Here is an 18,812-nt window from a genome sequence, read left to right on the forward strand (position 1 = left end):
TGGCAAAATACAACCCTGCCGAGCTCCCCTTTCTAATTTGAAAGTCCTCTGAGAGTTTAATTCTACCTCTACAAGCGTAGAGCTATTAAACGAGCAATCCACACCGACATGATCCGGTTGTTTCCCATTTCTTTCACAAGAGATGAAACCGCCGTATATTATATGATTCGGAGTCGTCATAAAGGGCAGCCTCCGCCTTTTTAACTGGTCGTCACCATAGATGGAAAACCTATCATTTACATTCCTCATAAGGTAATAATGTATAGGGCATTTTTTCGACCATTCTTGGTTTTGCAGTTAACGTCAGGGTAACTAAAGGAATTAGAGCACAACATATAAAGGAGATCGAGATCCTCCCAAACAAGACAATTTCAGAAATTAGATCATGGCTTGAAAATGTTGGTCCTATATTTGCAGGGCATAACACTGAGATGGTTCTAATCACGAAGCGAAAGAAACAAACTTTCAAAGAGATCAGGATTGCCACACACGCTATACATTCGCAAGCAGCGCATAAATACTTTAGACTCATAACTGACTAGAAAATAAACTTTAAACCTCATCATAATTTGGCAAGAGAAGCGTCTGGAGTGGGTCCATACCTTGTGAAAATGTTACCAAATGTAAGTGGTCTAAGGTAAAGCCATTGGTTTTTAATCTTGAAAGTTAATAGGTCGCGGTCGAGGCATCGGAACGGATAGGTCGACCTTACTTTAAGCAGCTCCTTTCTGCATCAGAAAAATATCATATAGAAAACAAAATCCGAGCTGCATTCTGATTAAGTAATATTACCAACATATATACGCACATAACTATCTGAATATTTTTTTAACTTTACTGCATGCGCCAAACATACATAGATATATAAATACAAAAGTTGAGTACTGCTGATACACAAAAATGTCTGCGGCTGGTCGACTTCGACTGCAGGGTGGCGATTGCCCCGCGCCTCCACTCTAAAAAGCAACGTGACTGGAACAGAAGCATTTGGCTCTATTTTCGTTTAATTCAAAGCCCGACAATGATATGAATTATTGTTTGAAAGCTTATATAACAAATATATCCTGAGAACCATTCGAATACAATGAATTCATATGGAATACAAAACTTTGATCTTCTATAATTTTGTTAGTAATGATTGCATTTTCTTCAAACTTTCCAGAATTGTGTTTTGTGCCAAATTTCGTACTTCTAGAATGAACTTAAGGTAGGTTTTCGGGTAAATCTCTAAAATACACTTATATGCGTTATTAACTTTATTCGTATTTTTAGGTCTAGATTTTGTATCGATGCGTTACTGTGCTGTTTTTCCGATTCTTCGGTTGGATAGGTTCTAAAAACGAGACCTGTTTGACTTTTCCGTGGACACATTTTGAATTCTCACACTTCTGTGTTTCGCCCAAAATAAGAAAGAGAATCAGTCCGAATTTGGCCCTTTCACTTTATAGCCTATATGACCATATTCTGTGAAAAAAAATTTGCGCCCCCCCTTCGCATATAGAGGGAGCCCTCCTTAAACCCAACACAAAGTGATGCAATACGTTCTACTTGTAACGGTCACACACTACATATTCTCACCAAATTTCGTGATGATTTTTCCAGCCGCTTCGGAGTAAATCTTATTGACAGACGGAAACAGAAAGACAGACAGATGGTCAAACAGACATTGAATCGATTTTAATAAGGTTTTGTTTCACACAAAACCTTAAAAAATGGCCCGATGAATCGCAATTATCCTAGCTTGTAAGCCGTAGAAATATATTCGGAATAAGTCGCCGAAATTTCAAAGAAATTTATTGGATAGATTTTGGGCTAAGGTGCCATCCAATTTTCAACATGCAGTTTCGAGAAAGACGCGTTTCAAAATTATATAAATTTTGATTATTAACGATAAAATCTTAACTGACTTTCTATACCTAGTCCATAAACCTTCAGTTTTTTCAGAAAACACATGCGAAGCCTTAACTTCAACTCTCGCCCTTTTAACGAAGTTACTCGAACGTCGTTCGGACCGGTAAATTCGCGTTTCATTACAGCGATTGTCATAAACTTGGCATACAATACTTTACCCGTTTAACACACCGATTTCCAAACGACGGAATATCAAAAAATCACTTTGCCCAAATATTCTACACTTTCTCGATACAACTGATACAAACATAAATCGATTCCACGGGTCCGAAAAACGGGATGACCCCTTAATCAATACCATGAAGACGTTAAATACGAACTAAGTCCGTGGGCCCGAAGAGTATCCCGCATACCTTTATCGTATGAGCATGACGGTCCTCAGTTTTCTCCAAAATGCGTGCTGATTACGGAGAATGCGGGGCATGTTGCTTTTAAATTTCCGAGATTTCCGCACTTAGGGCCGAGGCGAAAACTATTTGCCAGGGCCCTGTAGTCACCCAAGAATATCGGAGAGCACATGCTAGCTTCAGAGGTGGCGATGAAAAAATTAATGAAAGCTACCCGCAACATCTCGAGAAAAGGGGAGCCCAGGAGGAACAAAATAAATAACAATATGATCTATTTTTAGTGGGGTCTTGTCCCTCTACGTAATAGTATAATGGCAGTCCCACAGGATAACTTAAGCAGAAAATGGTTTTAGTGAGTTCGTTTTAGCCATACGGTTTTGAGAGATCATAACTGTGTGACTAGAACCAGCGATAATATTTTAATCTACTATTACAAACAATAAAGCCAGACAGACAAATAAAAAATTTTAATAAGGGTTTGTTTTCCACAACATAAATATAGTAGATTTTCCCTGCCCTGGACGAAACCGCAAGTCATATACTTTTTGCAACTTGGGTTCTTGTCCAAGAGCATGAGCGCCTTTCTTTACAATGAAGAGGGGGCAGGAAAATGTACATGCACGATTTCTTCAACCTAGGCTAGCCTAGGGTGATTGATGAACCCGCAGTTATTTATAACCCACTTATACCCGACACCCCCTGACTGTCTGTTAATGTATAATAGCTAACTAGCTCCTGCCATCAGAGTGCCTACTGATTTCGTTTCGGAGTTACTTTTTGATCCCCTTGTATTCGTATATGTGCATATGTATGCATAACGTGGCTCATATCTAGGTCATTCTTTTCTATCGCGCCGTCCACCTCTCCTTTATTTGCGACTTAGTCCATATCCCTTATTTCGACGGTGCCCATCTCCCTTCGTCCGGCTTGATGAAAAGAGCTTCTAGTCCTGGTTTGTCCTTTTTCACTTGCGGTGATGTTGGCGTCGTGGTTCACCTTGAGTTTGCGACAGAGGAGTCCCTGTTGCCAACATTTAAGTTGGATATTGCTGCTACTGTTGCTGTATTTTCGCCGTTCTTCGCCATTGAAGGCAAATCTAGGCCGTTTTGCTTTTATCAGTTGTCTCTTCTCCAAAAAAGGGAAATCAGTGTGAGTACACAAGAAGTCAAATTGCTCCACCCTTGACCATGAGCGAGATATAACGAAAATCGGATCAGCTGCGTCTGACATTCCGCCCGGACTTGCCAATGTATTGGTGAGATTGACAGGTTTTTGCCTATTGATAAGTGAATACGTGAAACCACTTTTGGCCATATGGGTGAACACAGCATTAATGCCAGAATAGCAAAAGCTGATCGAATGAATTATATGATATTACCAGATGGGTAGGTATCATCAAAATATTTGGCGCCAATCCGGTGTCAAATTGGAAGTAATTTGGACCATTTGACATTTTGATCGATTTATATCTGAATATTGGTTATAAACCTAGTAAAAGTATAACTGACCTTCACGCAGTCTTCGATTAGTTCTATACCTCATTTCCGGTAATGAACACTTTATTGGGAAGTTGACCGATAGAGACTTTATATATAAAAGTTCTTTTTTTATTTTACTGACCATAACTAGAAAAATAGATTAATAATGACAAATTTTCAACTTGGTACTTATTTCTTGTTTTAATTTGTTTTGGTGTATGAACCTAAATTGATTTTATAAAAAAAAATAACACTGTCGCTTCTATTGTTCTTACGAAAAGCTTTTTTCTCACCGTATTGTTGGGTCCTATGTCCGCATCCAATTGATGCCGGACCGGACCAAATAGGAAACAACTTACCCCCTCTTTTTTGATCCACGGACCCCTCGTTTAGGGCTGAGCACCCAAACTGTAAAAATACTAAACGATGACGGCTTTACGGTTTCTTAGCACGACAGAGACAAATCGTCGTTGTGTACTGTAAACTTTCTGGTGTCATAGGAAGCAAGCACTATCACATTTCCATGGATATCGGAGGAACATTCAACTGCTCCTCGTTACACGATATCTCTACATTCACTGTTTTTCATTTAGATTCATCACATGTTAAATTAAATTAAAATCCATATTATTGTTTGAAAGGAAGGCGATCGTAGTGAATTTAGGGTTCTTCGCAGTACAGATTGTTTCTCTGTTGCCCTGAGTTACTACGTATCCCCTCTAAAAGATAGTAGAAGGTCTTTTTCCAACATTTGAAGATAAAGTTTGCAACCATTAGGAATGCACCTTGCCTCCGAACTATCACGGAAATTTCACCTTTACGAACAGGATCAAAAGCTTTACCGATTGCTTTGAAGCTATAGAGTGCACCCAGCAACATGTATATACATATGTACGCATCTGGTATTGACCAAGACTGGACATCCTTTACAGCACGAAACCGAATTTTCAAACGGTAGAAACTACGTCATAGAAGGCTTCGAAAACATCCTTAGTTACAATCTTCTGAGGCGATGAGAAAGTGGCCAATCCTACAGGCATGGATTTATTTCGAATTTTTTTGTAAACAGTAAGAAGTCCAATGTCTACGATCCACATCATTTCCAGATAATTCATTCAAAAGACATTCGTCATTGTAATTACCAAGAACCAAAAATGGTGGTCAGTACTCATTAGCAAATAACATATTATTACACATATATACGTACCGAAAGTTTATTTAATAATATCCCAAACCATCGCAGACCAGAGGTATAGGAGGAAGAGAAATTCACCAAGTAAATAATACGTTTGATGCAATCAACTCGAAGTGAAGCCATGGGAAGTAAAACGATATACTACCAGAAAGCCCATGCCCAAATATCCATTATGCAGAAAAATATTAAAAAGAAATATTCGACCAATACCGGCTCCTGGCGAAACCTACCCAAAATTGCAGAAATAACAAGTTGTAACCAAGAAACTTTAAAGCAACTAATGAGAAGCTACATGACTTGTAAAAATTGCATTACATGTAAAGATATCATAATACATATGTAATTTCATATGCATTGAAAATGGTCAAAAGATAAAATTGACTTTAAGATTTTAAATAAGATAAGCTACAAACCAGTTGCTGCCAAGAAATAAAGTGCGAATAAAAAAGGTTGTAGCTACACAACAACTAGTGTTTCAGGGCCTAGATATTTCCTTCCTTTAGTACCTGTGGTAAAGTGTTTTATGAAAGATATCTATAAATCCTACCAATATACATAGCCCACATCATCAGAAAAGCTTTCTCCGTGAGAACTTCTTGTATGCGTACTTGGCTAATCTAGCTAAATCCAGACAGTATTTATGGAGATTTATACACTGCAGACAGATTTATTTTATTTGGCAGACATTGCATAGTCTCAGCTTTCTGATCAGCACCACATCCAAGCGCAAAACGATAGTAAGTGGACAGCATAAAATAGCAAAACCAGTTGCAAGAAGGTAGTATAGACTGTTGTACGCATTCGAAACACTAGAATCAACGAAAATCACTTGCACATATGAGCTCCGACCTCTTGCGTATATGGTAAATCTGTCTATACATTTATCTATTATGTTTTCACGTAGACGACTGCTACCCGCCCCATTTCCCATTCGTCTGACAAAAGCTCCAATCAGAACTAACAAGAAGTGATGGAAAAGAAAGAATTCTTCCCGAGCCCGAAGCCTTCCGTTGGGTGGAACATAAATTTCAATGCAGGAAAAAGATAATAAAGAGGCCCACATAAGTTTGAGTTACCTCCACCCGAACCATGTCCAAATGTGAGGCATTCGAACGCCGGATATTAAGGTACTGCACTGGTCTTTCCTATAATTGGAAAACCAAGAAGGTTGGAAAAAACGCGGAGGTATATCGGCGCGCCAAGGTACAACCTCTTCGAGAATTCGTTCTCAACTTGGTGGAACGGTTCTTCGAAAGAACGGAGAATCATCCAAATCCACTAATCCGGCAACTCTACCAACAGGGTAGCACCTTCCCATTGGCCAACTTCCTAAGGCCCTGCCAAATAGTGAGCGAAGCTCTTAAACCCGCCATCCTTTCCCTATATGATTCTCCCTGCCTGGTAGGAGTACATCGAGGCTAAGCACAAGACATGTAATGTGCTATTGTATATAGTAGGTTAAGTATTATTGTTAGAATAAGTTAGATTAAGTTTAGACTTAGTTAGTTTTAAGTATTTTAAGTAAGTAAGTGATGCCTTCTGGCGCTTTTAGTGCAAGCGCAGTTTTTAAATAATTCAGTTGCATACAAAATAATTGTGAAGATTTATGTATTAAAATTAATACAATTAACGTAAAAATGTACACAGAAGGTCGGGTAGGCCAAACAATTGTAATAGCCACCCATTGAAATAAAGTTAAGTTAGTTAAGCTTAATATTTAAGCTAGAATTAATCCATCATGTATTAGCGTAAGTCACTATGATCAATAGAAAACTTAAAAACTTGAGTTACCTCACTTCGGTTCTATGCTAGGTGGATGCTGGTTACTCGCTGGCAAAGGAAAACTAGGCAAATTTTTTTTGTAGTTTGTAGTTCATACATTGCAACAACCTCCTTTATCTAATGTAAGTGAATTTTAATTACCAAAGTACCACTTATGTCTCGATTAGTGCATTAAACTTCTCAAGTACAAGAGCGGGGAATTCTTCTCCTCTAAAAAGCACTCCCAGCCTTATAGGACTACTATATAATTATCAATTCATAGGGTGCACTTACCACATGGTTCAATATAATTCATCTTTTTTAAGGATTTATGTAAACACTGCTATAAGCATTGCATCGTGGGGTTGGATCAGTTCTTAACTGCGGCGCATTATTGTTCACTCCCTTTCTTGCCTTCTTCGCAGTTCTTCATGCCTTAGCTGATCATGAATCATTTTCAGCTCAATTACCACTTGATTCCAAGCCTCCGTTGATTCCAACATAAACTCCACTATACTTCCAAGTGTTAAGCGCCTGTCTGCGATCGCCTCCAGCCTAGTTCGGTGTGCTGTAAACCTTGGGCACTCAAACACAACATGCTCCGCATTCTCAGCCACGTTACCACATCTTGGGCACCATGGTGACTCGTCGTGTCCAAATCGATAAAGATAAGCCCGATAACCTCCATGTCCACTTAAAAACTGTGTTAGCTCGTAGCTTAGTTCCCCGTGATTCCTTTCCATCCATCTTCGAATGTGTGGAATGATACGGTAGGTCCAACGGCCAGTTTGTGCCTCGTTCCATCTCTTTTGCCATTTTGCGATGGATTCTCGCCGTGCTAGTTGCCGTCGAAGTACAATAGACTCACCGATTGCATACATATTGTCGTAGAGACGCCGACCTTCATCCGCCAAGATGTCTATGGGGACGGTTCCTGCCAGTACATATGCTGCTTCTCCTGATGTCGTTCAATAAGCACTGCATTCCCGGGGTGCACTTAGTCGATACGCCATTCCTAGTTTTCCGCAGTTTGATTTGTTTTCCAGAACGGTTGCCCAAACTGGAGCTGCGTAGAGTAGCACGGAACTAACTACCCTTGAAATAAGACGACGTCGACTTTGTCTTGGTCCACCAATGTTCGGTAGTATCCTCGAGATCGTTACAGCGATGGAAGATGCTTTAGTTGCAGCGCACTCAATGTGTTTTTTAAAGTTGAGTCTTTTGTCTTTTACTCCCAAATATTTAAGCGACTCTTGGGAGTAAATTGTTTTTTCACCAACTTTAATTTTCACGGTCGTGTCTCTCCTTCTTTTGCTGATTAGCGCTAGTTCCGTTTTAAGTTCAGCAAGTGATAGACCGGACTTTTTCAACCAGGAATTGATCTCCCATATCGCTTCATTTGAATAGATTTCGATCTCGTCTAAGCGTTTTGCCACTATTGTTACCCCGATATCGTTCGCAAAGCCAATAGTTGTCACGCCGTTAGGAAGGCGTAACGTCAGCACTCCGTTGTACATAATTAACCACAGTAAGGGATCTAAGACAGACCCCTGTGGTACGCCGCACGTCATTGGGAATAATTTCTCTCCATCGTCCGAGTCCCAATATAATCTTCTTCCAAGAAGAAATGCAACAACGATGCATACAATGTACTTTGGAACCTTTAGTTTGGTTAGAGCCTCTACAATTTTCGTCCACTTTGCAGTGTTGAAAGCATTTTTTACATCGAGTGTTACCACTGCGCAGCATTTGTCATCTTGTATTGCAGCACGAGTCTGTCTGTCTGTATGTCTGTCTGTCCGCCACAGGCATTTTCCTCGGAGACGGTTATAGCGATTGACACCAAATTTTGTAGAAAGATGGGAACTGTGAATGCTCACGCATATAGTGAGTCACATCCTTTTACGTCGAATTTAAGGGATAGTTCCCATACATGCAAAAGAGGGGTGTACATTTTTTTTTTCATCAAATGTAGTCATGTGGGGTATCAAATTAAAGGTCTCGGTTAGTACTTTTCGAAGCCGATCTTATGTAGTTTTGACATTCGTTGAAAAGGTGGGGAGTGCGGGGGTTCAAAGTGATCATTTTTTTTACGAACCCATTCTCAGAAACTACCCAACCAAAAACTCTGAAAAAAAATTAGGGGGCTGCCACTATAGTGCTCCGAAATACCCTCTATATCGATACCTAAAGTTAATAATATATAGTATAGTAAGTTAATAATAGTACATTACTATAATTTTTAGTAATTGGCAGGAAAATCCCCCTTAAGTTCACTTTACAATCACGAAATTGCAATAATGTAAGGTCGTCGTCGTCGGGTCATCGAGCATGATTCTACCAAATTTGGTGAAAATCGAATTATTACTAACAAAGTTATAATAGGTCAAAGCTGTCGCTTCAGTGCAAATTTAAGACTTTGAATGTCAATATCACTTGAAAGTGGGTATATGCATATATTACGTGCTACATACTAATGGGACAAATGCACACTCAAATCTCTATATAAAAGAAATACACAAAACCTTTCATACCTGACTTGTTTACTCTTGCTTCCCCTAATACTACGTCTTGCATTTATTATCGAGGACTTACTAAAAAACCCTCTATCTTCAGAGTCTTCACAACTTAATTTTGCCTCAGTGCTTTACAGAACTTTCTTTTCTGAATTCCAGAGCAATGGAAGAACAGGTGCTCTAGTTCTTCCGATATGATACCATCCATGCTCCGTACAACTCGGAGAGGCACCAAGAGCGACATATGTACTACCTTCATGTCTTAAGTAGAACTGTGTAAAAGTAAATAAAGTAAAACTCCTTCAAATGAAGCTGCAAAGATCAGCGATATCGGGAAGACAAGGTTTGATGCTCCAATTCATGATTAAAACAAGTTGTTGTTGTCGTATTGACGAAACGATATGTTATGATGACGTCGTACACGTTTTAGAATGCATGAAATTCACATAAAATGTAAAAGTTTCATCTTCTATAACTTTGTTAATAATAATTAGATTTCATTCAAACTTTCCAAAGTTTCGCCTTATGTCATTCTTTATATCCCTATATCTAGCATGAACTTAAGGAAAGTTACGGCTAACAATTATTAACTTTATTTATGCAGATATCGGAATGGGATGTATTTTGAGGTTTAGAATTCGTTTAGATACAGATTTTTCGGTTGTTTAGGTTCTGAGAACGACCTTTTTACACTTTTTGAGGTTAGTATTGCATGTTGAGCCTTCACTCTCCTACGTTTCAGCCGATATCAAATATGAAGTTTCGAAAAGTACTAATTGAGCCCCTTCATTTGATACCTCACACGACCATTTTCTGTAAAAAACTTGTGCACCCCTCCCTCCTTTGCGTGACAGATAGACACACAGACATCGGTTTTATTTCATACAAAAAGTTTAAAAAGGACCCTACGTGGATTCCTTGACCAAGATGGTGTAAGCAGTTGCTTCGATAAAAGGCTGATGTCAATAGCTGTAATTGAATCATGAAACTCTCACTGTTAAATTCAGTTCCAAAAAGACCTGAAAATCCCGCCGGGCAAATCAGTTTTAAACTTATAGCACCAAATGATCGTGCAATAACTTTGAAACTGATGAGGGGAGGGATGGAAACCCAAAAAGCGGTTGGTTCAGATTCAGAATATGCTTCTACTCTGTAACGAAGGGCAATAATAGGTTATCTAGAGATAGATTGCAAAGCGTACCGATACGGATGACCCCATAATAGCCAACGGACTTCAGCCCAAAATAGGCATGAATATGGATTTGTAGAAAATTCATGCTGATGATTTGATACTCAGTAATAGCATTAAAAAGTTTGAATTTAGATTTGTTATTATCGAAGATAATTTGGTACAAGATGGCTCCATTTATAGATAGCTCGCAGTGTATATGCGTTGAATATACCCCATTTTCAATTCAATATGATACTGATATATCAAGATGTGTGATACTGACATTTTATCATAGTATCAGTAATTTGCCGCGAAAAAGCAACTTTGATCTACTAAATCCTTACCAAACTTTCCAGGTGCTGATCGGACTGCAGATACACTGAGTAACCCCCCTGAGAACATCTCCAACCATTGGGCCGCCACCAAAAACAACCTTTTTTCGGGTGCTACGTAGATCATTACAAGATATCTGAAGATATCTGAATCTTGAGGGAACTGAAGACTATATTGATCACTGCAATTGGTGGCGGGCGTAACGACGCATCGGACTCCGATACCGAGCGAAATACCAGAAAGTTCATCGTAGTGTGCGCCACAACAAATGGGAATTTGCAATTGAGCTGGTCCGGAAGATGCCGCAGAACGCAATGAGTATTATATTCGCACGTGGTCGCAAATCTTTCGATGGTCCTATGTAGGACGTTAGCACTCGAATTTTCATCCACAAGCAACTAAAAGGATGGAAGGAAGACTTCACCACGATTCTTGACCGTATCAAATCCAATGAAATTCCTCTTCTTGTGAATAAAGTGGTCATTCTCCGTAACATGCTGATACACACTGTTCCTCTAAGCAGAAGAGAAATCATTTCGGTTACCAACTCGTACTCAAATCGAGAGAAGTTACTTGGCTCGATCGTCTCCCCGCAGACCGATTTATCGCTGCACCTTCAGCTTTTGCAGTTCTGCTTCTTCCACTCGTACGAAAATTTTGGAATTCTGATAACTTTCCCTAGAGGCCGGGACCCATTTCGATTGTGACCGTTGGAGTAACTAATATCTAAAATCATCCTGGAACGCATCAATGAACACCTCGAAGACGTGGTCAACAAGGATTACCCTGAAGGATCCGCGCCGGATAATCCTACATTGACCACATCAACACGTTACAGATCAATTTGGAACAGTCAGCGGAGTTTAGATTTTCGCTTCACCTGCGGAGTTTGTCTGGCGTGCTCAACATACAAGGTGCATTCCGGAGAAAAGAGCAGCTATTGCCAGAGCCACATATGATGGCGCAAAATATCACGTACTACATCCAGGTAAAATATTAGAGGAATTTTAGGGCCGAAGCGGAGTCCGCCAGGGCAGCATCTTGTCAATAACATTAATTCTTCATATTATCGGCGACGTTCGTCATGCTCCCTTGTTGAAAGGAGATGTAGGATTTCAGTGGACTATCACATCAAGCACTTCGACCATGCCCATGACATCGATTTGCTTTCTCACCGGGTCATGGACCTTGGTCAAATAGCTCTAGATTTGGAAAGAAATGCAAATAAAGTTGGACTAAAGATAAATATCAACAAAACCAAAGTTTTCAGTCTGAAAAGTTATTGTATGCTCCCTACCTGCATTACTAGACAGAACATTGAACATTGATAAATTTATATATCTAGGAAGCGTGATTTCTCGTGACAGTGGCACCGAACTGAATAGCACCCAACGTCTAAAATCTGAAAATACATTTATCTCAATACCAAGATCAAGTTGATACTATTCTGTGCTAATGTTCTTTCTGCGTTGGTATATGGAGTAGTACATGGGAAGTGATCCCCACTGCCACTCAAAGGTTGCAAATCTTCGTTAACATCTGTCTACGCCGTATGATCGGATTAGGCTGGGCTGATGCTATTACAAACGAAGCATTTGGTTGCTCCTCGCGGGCGATTCTATCGGAATGTGGAAGTGGCAGTGGGTAGGTCACATATTAAAGAAGAACGACAATTGCATTGCTGGCTATGCCATGCAGTGTAACTCACTTAGACGTGGTTCACGTTCTATACCGCACTATGGGGTAAATTGCAACCATATATATATTTCATGTAAAAATATGAAATGGGAAGCCGAGGTAGAGTAAACTATAAGATTTGGGCCAACTGACGCGCGAAACGACATGTCTTCCTAGAAGAGTATGACACACGGTAGAAAAGTAACAGAGAAAAATGGGTCGATTTTAACCAAGTTATTATTGTCACTATTCTACTATACATGAAGATATTTTCACAAATAGATTCATCATATAGCTAAACCGAACGTCCACGCCGAAAAATAGCACTGAACATACTTTTTTTTAAAAACGAGAGAGCGCTTGTAATATCAGCGTAGCAATTCAAGAGAGGACCAAAGCCGAAAAGCACTGTAGAATAAAATAAAGATTTGTTCAAGATATCGAAAAAAACAATGCTTCGTATCATGAAAACGAAGTTAAGCATATATTATAGAATCCAAAAATAATTCAAGAAAACCATAAAAGTTATGGCAAAAAGCAAGCACGATAGGCCCAAAACAAGTCGAAAACCGGAAGCTTCGCACTTCAACTGTGAAAGGTTTTATGCAATTCATATGTGGGAGTATTTCGTTACATATTAATTTTACAAAATTAGTAGGTTGAAGTTATATGAATTTAGATTGTTTACTAAAACGCGCTATTGCATTGTATCCTGCCTTAGGCTACTCATTTTCAGTAAAAGTAAAAATATTGTGGATAACCTGTTTGCATTTTATTATTCTAGAATGATTCTAACGGGCTCGTAAAATCCAGTAAAATGCACAAATGTACTAATACTCTGTTATTAATTTTATTTGAACAGAAATTGAGATGTATTTAATTACTAGATTTTAACCAGAGGCACTTTCATGATTTTTCATCTTTTTCGATTGGGTAGTTTCTGAGAATGGATCCTGTTTTCCGTTTAACTCGTATTATTTAACTTGTAACCAATGTCAAATCCAAGATCCGTGCTAATCAAAACCTATCATTAGACACCCCACACGGCTATATTCCCTATATCTCAGCCAGGAGCCATTTCCGAGAAAGGTGGTAGGAAGACAGTCAACCGATTTTAATAATGTTCTGTTTTTAGGCATAACCTTAAAAAGAAGCCACGCTGAAGGCATATGAAAGTAGACTGCAATCCGAAAACAGATGTTTTAATCACTTACTTATAAGTAGAAATAAGTACAAAATGAAGGTCGAACCAGCAAATAGTAATTATACGTACATACATACATGTTTTAATTTTGGCATACTTTTGTTTTTGTGGATACGTTTGTTTTTATCTGGAGATGAAAATCCTCGGAAATCCGGATGCACCGCTTACCCTTGATAATGCTTTTATGAACATATCTGTATTAATACAACAGATTTAACAGCTAAAATTAATCTTTGTTTTAATCTCTGCTAATCAACAAATAACTAAACCAGGAGATACGAAGGCATAGGAGGACTCTATATCCCTCCCACGAGCACGGCGTCTGGGTTAACGATTTCTTCGTGTTACTCGTGCACTAGAGTCGTTTACTTTTTGATTTTATGTTTCTCACCAGCGCAATATCAAATTTTAGCTCTATCTGTGGATGGTAGATGGGTTATAAGATACAATCCGGGACCAATTCCAACACTCCCGTTGCCAGGCAGATGATTTTTGTCAATTACATGGGAAGGAAGGTACTCCTAAAAATTAACCAAACTACGGTCTCACTTCGGACATATCCTCCTAATTCTGTAAGTAAAACATGATAACTTGCCGACAAAATTTATTTGCAAGCCGGATATCGTTTAGCTCCAGTTAAAATCTTTTTATGAAAAAATTGTTTTTATCCTTCAGACACAAACAGTTCAGTTATTATCTAGTTGCCACTTAACAACCGAAACTACTGTAGACAAACGTTGCAGGAACGCACATGGAAAATAGCCCGAGATAATAGTCCCTGATGAGGTAAATAAGAAACAAAGAACCACCTGACTGTCATGGGTTTCAGATTTTTTTGCTCTCAAAAGCAGACTTAATTTTAAGATAATCAGTATACATTGGCAGTTCGGATTTTTTAAATATGAGGAACACACACTGGCGTAACAGCATTTATCCGGATCTGCTAGATTTTCATATCGTTTTTCTGCAGAGCCGAGTAGACATCCATGAAAAGCATAGCGACTTATAAAGGCACGTGATGGTTTTGATAGCCAACAAAACTACTACCACGGGACTAATAGATGATGATGATTAATAGGTTGATGAACAAAAGGTGCTGATGATTCGAAATGGAAAGAAAGATAAAATGAAAACACGAAATGTTAAGAAGGCAAAAAAATGATAAAAACCGGAAAACTTGATTGTCATATGACATGAATAAATTCCATAACGACGAGCAAGCACTAGCTTTTTTGTTATTTACGAAATTGATCTTAATTTACTTGAGTGAGTAGAACTAATTTCATGTGACATTAATAGCTGTTAAGAATTTGAGGGGAAAATAGTGGGCATGACTCACTCAGATCAATACAGAAGTAAGGGAAAATACTCTTACCATAGTAGCTCAACTGAGATAATTTGTTGTTACCTCTGCGCCGACAATGAGTGCTTTAATTTCGCCTTTAGAATAAAAGACATTTTTCTGAATTATCAATAATATTCAGTAACTTCAAAATAAAAAATGTGTTCGTTTTTGAGGTGTTGTGTAGAACTTGTTTGTTGTTATTAAAATCGGTTTACTGTGTCGTCGTTGTACTGTTTTTCTCAGAAAAGGTTACTCGCATTGTTATGATATTTGGTGAGAAAAGAGCGAGGGGGGAGGTTTAATTTTTTTTCAGCGAATGTAGTCATGTGAAGCTTTGGTCTAAAGCTGACTTCAGTTCTGACATCTCATGCAAAATGGTTAAGCTCATCCTGGAATCATGATATTGTGGATTATAGGCTACAATATAAAGCATGATCCTACCAAGTTTGGGAGAAATCGCCCCATTATTAACAAAGTCATATTAGGTAAAATTGTGTGCAAATTTATTTCAATCTAAGGCGCTGAATGTCAGTATCACGTTGAAGTGGATAGTTTGATATAGTAATGCATATTACCAAACACTCGGTGGAAAGGTCGGTCTACTCACATTGTGAACACCACAATAAGAATCAGTTTCGACATTACAGATACAAGCAAATAAAAACATCAAAATGATCAAGAAAAGCTTTTTATTGAATTTCTGTTGTCAAATATATGTATATCCCACCTGGTAATATCACCCAAAGGGTTTAAAAGGAAAATTGCCGGGTTCAGGATAACCATAAAAGCAACGACAACGAGAATGCCCGGAACACATAATACGCCTGCAGACACGAGTACGACTTCGGCTGCGTTAAACTACACAATTAGATTTCTGGGCTTTATTACACGCGACGCCAAAATTTGATTCACTGGTCTTTCAGTTTGGGTAGGGCTGACAACCCCAAACGGAAAACCAAAGTTATGAAGCCACGAAGAAGCCTCGGACAGGATTAATTTCGAAATGACGAAACCGGCAACGACAACGGAATAACGATTTGCGCATTTTCTCATGGAACTTGCACTTCCTGTACAGAAATGGAGCTGTCAAGCAGCTAACCGACACTCTGTCCCAATATAAGACTGATGTAACAGCGTTGCAGAAGATGCGTTGGACAGGGACCGGTTTCCTGGAGAAGAGCCACTACACCATATATTATAGCGGCGATCCAGTAAAGCAAGTGCTCAGAGTAGGTTTCTTAGTGAGCCAAAAAATGAAACCTGCTGTAATCAGCTTTGAAAATATAAGCGAAAGGCTATGCACTCTTCATTTTCGAGGCAAATTTAGAAGTATAAGCCTCATAAACGTTCACGCGCCAACAGAGGAGACTGCAGAGTCGGGGAAGAATACCTTTTACGAGGCAGTTGAGCGGACCTTCCAAGCCTGTCCCAAGTATGATATAAAAATCATACTTGGAAATTTTAACAGTCAAGTAGGGACAGGGCCCGAATTCAGGCGATACGTCGGCTCCCATAGCTCACATAGGGATACCAATGTTAACGGACTACGAATTATTCAGTTAGCAGTATCGTCTGGAGTGTCTGGAGTTCCTTTTAAGGCAAACCTAGACCGGCCGTTAATGATGAATGAAGCTGTGACTCCGACTAGCATATGGTAATAAGTATCTACAGGCACCGAAATTCAAAAACACGCAAACTAAAGTATAATCCACTTCATAAATGTAAGTTTGGAAACCTGAAAAGTGATCTGATAGGATACAAGGCAAAACTGGACGAACGATAAGATCCTATTCTCCGGAATCTCACGGGGAAGATGACATCTGGTATGGCCTAGAAGGCGCTACCAAAACAGCACAAAATGTGGCTGGATATGAATCGCGGCACCTGAGACATGATTGGTTTGACGATGAATGCCACGAAGCGCTTAACAAGAAAAAGAGGTGTACAAGCAATATATAAAACGAAACACAAGGACGGAGGGAGAAAATTACGGAAATATTCAACGTACAGCTGCTCAGGGCACGTTGAAAACTTCTGCGTTACATGCGTTATAAGACGCATGACGACAGGTGATGTCGTTAGCGGCGGAGCAGTCCATCAGACCCGAGGAAAGTTTAAAAAATGTGCAAATCGTCAAATCACGGTAATAATCTCGGGCAAGCGCAATGCTGACCACATTGCCTCCTACAGTGTACTGTAGTGTACCTTTATGGTCTTGAATCAAGTGCTCTAACACACTTCAAGGCTCTGATCTAATATGGATTGCTGCGCCAACGATTATTATTATTAGTCGAGCACCAACAAACCAGAATGTCTAGGTTAGTATCAGTATAAAGGATGTCTTGGAACCTACGCACCACCACCATAAATTGGCAGCTGTCCGCTTATTTTCAGACTCTTCGGTTGGGTAGGTTCCGAGAATGGCCCGTGAAAGAAATGACCCTTTTTCAACCCCCGCCCTCCCCTCTTGTAAATTAAATGTCAAAACTGGAACCAGCTTTGAAAAGTACTAGCCTAGACCTTCATTTGAAACCCCACATGAATATATTTAGCGAAAAAAAATTACACCCCCCTTTTGCATGTATGGGAATCTCTCTTAAATTCTACGTAGAACCATGTAATTCACTATATGCGTGAGCGTTCACAGTTTGCACCTTCCGAGCGAATGTTATGTCAATCGGTACAACCATTCCCGAGAAAAATGCGTGATAGACAGACGGACAGAAAGACAATAAATCAAACCTTAGGAAGCGTTACCTTCTGCGCGCAGCCAATTGCCTGCACTGCAATAGTCTTTAACTTAGGCAAAGTCTTGAACAGTATCAACACAGAATTTTTTATTACTCAAGTTGTAAGTACCCCTCCTGAACGCAAACCTTTTCCTTTTCCGAGGTACCCATGGTTCACACACTTGAACGTAACTAGCAACCCCCATGAAGCTCCCACAAGGAGGCCAACCAGGCCAAACAGGTTCTTCGCAGCCACTTTAGTTTGGCCATCGGGGTTTGCTCGACGATGACAAGTGGTATTGCTCCAAACGTCAGCATTGCTTGCGGAAGTGGAGGATAAGCACACTCTTCCGTTGAAATCTGTTCGAAATATGCCGCCATCTGTCCATCGCGGGTCTTCGATCAGTAATGCAGCACCACTTCTTTAATGAGGTTTGCCTATGAATGAACGCTGCAAATGTACATTCCGATCAATTCGTATTTTAAGAAGCATTATTATCGGTTGGAAACCATTGAGATGTCTATTGATTTCGAAACAATTGCAAATATTATATAATACCATAAACCACAAGAGGTCTTGCATATGGAGGTTATTATCTTCCGTTGTATAACTTTACTTTGTGCAAATTACGCAGATGGTCCTCTAAATTGTTTACTTTAAATATTAAATGCATTCACGTGCTTACTTTGGAATTTCCATTCTTTTATCTTTTACGATATTTACGATGTTAATGAAAATTCTAATGAGGAAGTTGTGGGGGTGACCGAATGATCTACCAACAATTACAACAATGCATTTGCAATATCTTCCGGAAAATCGGTTAACTTTGGTCTTTCGGGTCCGCCATGCTCGAGTACCTCGTGCATTAGTTAAAGGTTTTAAAGCCTACCATTATCCTGAATTTCTATTGTACATTTAATATTTCTGTGCCAATTGTTTACGTGGTTCGGATATTTTTCGAAAACTTCTCAGCCACGCTGGTAGAAGATTACCGGGCTATGGACACATCGAAGAATTTCTCCGCATAAGTGTCCATAGAAACTGCAGTCAAAATGGGAGAATTGGTGAACTTATTGCAAAAGTTTCCGTAACGCAGGGGTTGCCTATAATTCTACCATAGGGTGAGCACAGTTTCCATATTCTG

This window comes from Hermetia illucens, chromosome 3, assembly GCF_905115235.1.
Source record: "Hermetia illucens chromosome 3, iHerIll2.2.curated.20191125, whole genome shotgun sequence".
Taxonomy (NCBI): Eukaryota; Metazoa; Arthropoda; class Insecta; order Diptera; family Stratiomyidae; genus Hermetia; species Hermetia illucens.